General features: G+C 48.9%; 1 long non-coding RNA gene across 2 annotated transcripts in view; it reads right to left on the bottom strand.

Moving 5' to 3' along the window:
- Positions 1-5,581, bottom strand: part of LOC132670005 (uncharacterized) — a 235,291-nt gene that overhangs the window by 72,465 nt on the left and 157,245 nt on the right. The gene's annotated exons all lie outside the window — the stretch shown is intronic.

The following is a 5,581-nucleotide window of genomic DNA, read 5'->3' as shown; positions in this document are numbered from 1 at the left end:
CTCCTGCCTCCTCCAATAATTGTGGTATTTGGTTTCCCTTCAACACCAAATGCGAAACTCTCCTGGAGGTAACACAGAAGGGAATCTGTGTGAATCTCTGAACTGTGGTTGAACGAAGGTATTCTTAGGCGCCTGCCTGTGAGGGTGATGAACTTCTGGTGCTAAAAGCAGAGTTGCTTTTCAGTAAATGTTATTACTCAAAAGGAAGTTGTTACCGCCACGGCCGCCTCGAGCTGCTTCCAACTGCCACGGTGGCTGTCACTGTGAGGGGTCTCTAGTGGCTCTCGCTGACCCCACCCAGCCCCCAGCCACGCTCTGGCTGCGTCTGCTGACTCCGGGCAGCTGCAGATGAAGTTCAAGTGCCCACAGGCTGTCTAGGCATCATAGCTAGGGGCCAACTGTTTTTTGACTCAGCATTTAAGTTTCCAGGCTCGTGTGGTCTCGACCGGGCTGAACAGAAACTGAGGGTGGGGCTGGGGGCCCAAGGAAGAGCTGCCAGTTGACTGTTTTTTTTCTTTTCTTTTCTTTTCTTTCTTTTGACTTTAGATCTTTTGTCCATCTTGGCAACTCACCTCTCTTAGTCCCTGTTTCCTCTTCTCCAGAATGGGTGGGGGGTGATGCCACCCTATGTAAAGAGTCAAACATAGTAACTGACCCTAGCAGAGGTAAGGTTGTCATTAATGGTGAAAGTGACTCTGAATTCAAATCAGACACGCCAGGGCTCAGATCTCAGCTCTGCCACCTGCGCGTTGCATGACCTTGGACAGGTCCATCCGCCTCTGAGTCTCGGCTTCCTCCTGTAAAAGCAGGGATAACAGGAACGCCTACTGCACGAGATTGTAAACCATTAGGCAACGCGTGGGCATGCAGCAAACGTGGGTCCCATTCCTTCTCTTGATCGCCTTAAAGAGGCTGGCCGCTGGGCTATCTGAGCAGCCGGGCCCACAGAAACCAGCTGCGTCCTTCCTTCACGGAGAACGGTCCGTGAAAGCAGGCCCCCGAGTCCGGAGGGCACATGAGGACCAACCAGGCCAACCTCAGTGCAGCCTGCTCAGTACCTGCTCTGCAGGATGGTGGGCCACCGTCCCAACCGAGAGCTCTCAGAGGATGCCTTGAGATCTGTCCCTCCACCCATCGCAGCCCTGAGAGGTAGCAATTACATTTGCTGAGCAGTCCCTGTGAGTGAGCACCGCGCTCCGCGTGCCCCATGTCCCCGAGCCCCCGCGGCAAACCCCCAAGGTAGGGCCTCTCACTGCTCAGCCCCTTGCAGGTGGGAACCAGAGGCTCGGGGAGGTGAGAGGTCTACCGGGCTGAGATTTGAACCCGGGCTGCCCCCCTGCAAAGCCACACACTTAACCACCGCACCGCATCTGATGTTTGAGACTCTGATGGTGCCTCCAAGTCACCATAGATATGGTTATATTCAGAAGTGCATGGATATAAAAATATCACATTTGTGTTCTGTATTAAATTTCTTATTTTGAGATTATCGTCGACTCACAGGAAGTTGTAAGAAATAAACAGAGAGAGCCCATGATCTCTCCTGGTTTCCTCCAATGGTAACATTCTTTCGAAACCACAGCCCAGTGTCATCAGGGTGAGGGCACTGATACAGCCAAGATGCAGAACATTTCCATCACACAAGGATCCACCGTGCCGCACTTTTTTTTAACGTTTACTTGTTTATTTTTAAAGTGTATTTATTTATTTAGAGAGGGAGCGAGACAGTGAATGAGCAGGAGAGGGGCAGAGAGAGGGAGAGAGAGAATCCCAAGCAGCCACCACGCTGTCCGCACAGAGCCCGACGCGGGGCTCGAACCCACGAACCGTGAGATCGTGACCTGAGCCGAAGTCGGACGCTCAGCCGACCGAGCCCCCCAGGCGCCCCCATCAGGGGCACTTTCACAGCCAAACCCAGATCCCACCTCCACCTCTGCCCCGACCACTGGCAGGCAACCACTCGTCTGTTCTCCGTTTCTAGAACGGTGTGAGTTCAAGAATGCCATATGAGTGGAACCATGCCGTGTGTCACCCTTTGGGATTGACTTTTTGTACCCAGTATAATTCTCTAGAGATTGACCCAAACTGTCGTGTGATCAATATTTCGCTTTCGTGTTGCTGTGTAGAATTCCGCGGTACGGGAGCACCGCCGTTTCCTTAACTAACCGCTAGCGACAGGTGTCTGGGCGGCTTCCAGTTTTTGTCCATTAGGAACCAAACTGCTATGAACATTTGTGCACGTACCTTCGCATTTCTTTTTTCTTTTTCTTTTTCTTTTTTACATGAGACAGAGAGAGAGCACGGGCAGGGGAGGAGCAGAGGGAGAAAGAGAACCTTAAGCAGCCTCCACACTCAGTGCAGGGTACGACCCGAGGCTCAATCCCATGACTCTGGGATCGTGACCTGAGCCGAAATCGAGAGTCAGATGCTCAACGGACTGAGCCACACGGGCGCCCGCCTAAGTTTTCGTTTCTGTGTCCAGGACTGCAGTTGCTGAGTCACACAGTGACATTCCCACTAGTGACACAGACGTGACCCAGTTTCTCCAACCCTCAACAGCATTTCGTGTTGCCATCATTTTTGTTTTCATCATTTGAATAGGTATGTAGTAATATCTTGTTGTGGCCTTAAGCTGCATTCCCCTTATGGCGAATGACGTTGGACACCTTTGCGTGTGCTCACATGCACCTGTGTGCTCGTCAGGGAAACGCTGCTCCTGCCTTGTGCTCATTTTCTTTCTTTCTTTCTTTTTAATGTTTATATCTTTATTTTGAGACGGAGAGCGATAGCACATGTGAGTGGGGGAGGGGAAGAGAGGGGTGGGAGGAGAGAGGGAGAGGGAGAGGGAGAGGGAGAGGGAGAGGGAGAGGGAGAGGGAGAGGGAGAGGGGGAGAGAGAGAGAGAGAGAGAGAGAGAGAGAGAGAACCCCAAGCAGTCTCCACACCCCTCACAGAGCCCGACCATGACCTGAGCTCAAATCCAGAGTCGGATGCTTCACTGACTGAGCCACCCAGGTGCCCCGCCTTTTGCTCCTTTCCCAACTGGAGTTTTTTAATTGCTGAGTTTCGAGAGTTCTTGATATATTCTAGATACCAGTCCTCGGTCAGGTATGTGGCTTGAAAGTATTTTCCCCCCCGGGCTGCAGCCTGTCTTTTCATCCTCTTAACAGGGTCTTTGGGGGAGCAGAAAGTTTTGATTTTGATGAGGTACAATGTATCAGTTTCTTCCTTTTATGAATCGCGCTTTTGGCATTCAAATCTGGTAATTCTTTGCCTGGTCTTAGGTCCCAAAGATTGATTTTCTCCTACTTAACAAAAAATAGTTAACGTTCGATAGTTTTATGGGGTTTTATTCTAATAGTTTTATGTTTTACATTTAAGTCCATGATGCGCTTTGTGGATTTTTGTGTAAGGCGTGAGGTTTGGGCCAAGGTTCTTGTTTCTTTGCCAACGGAAGGCCAGTTCGCCCCAGCACTGCTTACTGAAAACGTGCTCCTTCCTCCAGTGAATGGCTGTCGCACCTCTGTCGAAAATCATCCCGGCATATTTGTGTGGGTCTATCTGCATTCTCTACTGATTCCATTGATCGTATATCCACCCTCCTGCCAGTGCTACACTGTCTTGATTGCTGTAGCTGTGTGGTAAACCTTGATATTGGGTAAAAGGAGTCCTCCCACGTTGTAGAAAATCGGAAGTCATACTTTAATTCACTGATAAGTGGTGTGGCGAAGCTTTGTTTCCTCAACGTAGGCATTTAAAAAGGGAATATTGGGGCGCCTGGGTGGCTCAGTCGGTTAAGCGGCCGACTTCGGCTCAGGTCACGATCTCGCGGTCCGTGAGTTCGAGCCCCGCGTCAGGCTCTGTGCTGACAGCTCAGAGCCCGGAGCCTGTTTCAGATTCTGTGTCTCCCTCTCTCTCTGCCCCTCCCCTGTTCATGCTCTGTCTCTCTCTGTCTCAAAAATAAATAAACGTTAAAAAATAAATAAATAAAAAGGGAATATTGAAGCAGAGATGGCCAAGGTTCACCAAAGATTCATGCTACTTCTCTAAAGTGTAGAAAGCACTGGGTGTTGTATGGAAACCAATTTGACAATAAATTTCATATATTAAAAAAAAATAAATAAAATAAATAAAGTGTAGAAGTGTAGGAAGGGAGCTACCCAGCCAGGGGACTACATTTCCCAGTTGTCTTTGCACCTGGGCAGAACCATGTGACTAGTTCTGGCCAATGGAATGTGAAGGGAAAGGTTAGGTAGGTGCCTTCTCTCTCCTCTCTCCGGCTGGATGTTGATCCCCGAGGTGACCTTGGGAGCTACCAGATGAAGAACGAGGCATAGCCCTACACCCCCACCCCCACCCCCACATCAGTCAAGATACCTGAGTAACTATTTGAATCAGGGCCCCTCCTCCCTGTGGCCATCCTGATGAACAAAAATGTCTGCATTTATAAATGAAATGTTATAACACTATTAAATTTTAAAAGTTAAACAGTACAACTTATAAAATGTCCATCCCTATACAACTGAAAACCATTTCATGTACCCCTGGTATAGTCACAGTTTGGGAAACATGTATTCTAAACACTGTGTTAGATTTTAGTTCACAATCCTTCTACAACTAAAAAAAAAAGGGGGCCCAGACAGGGAAGGGATGCACCCAAGGTCACACAGCAAATCCAGGGCTGAGTCCTAGTGATTTTCCACTAGTAAGGTATAACTGATTTCCATGAAACTTCGATTCCTTCTTTTAAAGGACAGACAAGTCTGAGCATGTGTCAACCCAGACTCCAAGTGGACGGTTATAAAAACAAATATAATTAATAATTCCTTATGAGGCAGGTCAGAGAGCTCCCAGGGCAGGCTGGCGCCTCCAAGCACTGTTTCTGGGCAGAAATAATTTTAAGACTTCCCGCCTTTCAGAGAGGTGGGGGAACAATTTAAAATAAGCCTAATAAACGTGGCTCAGGCAGCTATGATCCATGAAACGAGGCTCTCACATTCAGAAGCCGCTCAGGCTTTATGATGTGTGGTTTGTCTGTGTGCTGAGGTTACAGGGGGGAAAAGACCACGAGGGATTTACGGGGAGAGACAACATCAACAACAATAATTCCTTGAGGAGCTGAGTGGGTCAATTCTTGGCAGTTGTTGGACTGAGTGGGTCAAAAGGCATCAGGAAGAGTAATTTTGGAGGAGGCAGGAGCGGGGGTAGCCAAGGGCTCTGGTGTCAGACTCACAGACCCCGCTACAAGCCTGTTCTGCCATTGAACAGCTGTGAGTCTTCAGACATTGACTTTGCCACTCTGTGCCTCAATTTTCCCATCTGTGAAATGGAGATTATAAAAGTACCTACCACCTAGGGGCTATCTGAAACTAAAGTGAGGTAACGCATGTAAAGCTCTTAGCACAGCATCTGGCACACAGTAGGCCCTCAATACATGCTTGCCCTTGTAACATCACTACTGGAAAAATAACCCTTTGAGGATAAAGAACTGAGATAATCATACTCCTGTGTTCTGTGGTCGGCAGCCCCCGCTTCATGTTTTAAAAAATACTGGTTTCCGGGGTGCCTGGGTGGCTCAGTGG

The sequence above is a fragment of the Panthera onca genome, chromosome A3 (genome assembly GCF_046562875.1).
Source record: "Panthera onca isolate mPanOnc1 chromosome A3, mPanOnc1 haplotype 2, whole genome shotgun sequence".
Classification (NCBI taxonomy): domain Eukaryota; kingdom Metazoa; phylum Chordata; class Mammalia; order Carnivora; family Felidae; genus Panthera; species Panthera onca.
This window is presented reverse-complemented; position numbering and strand designations above follow the sequence as displayed.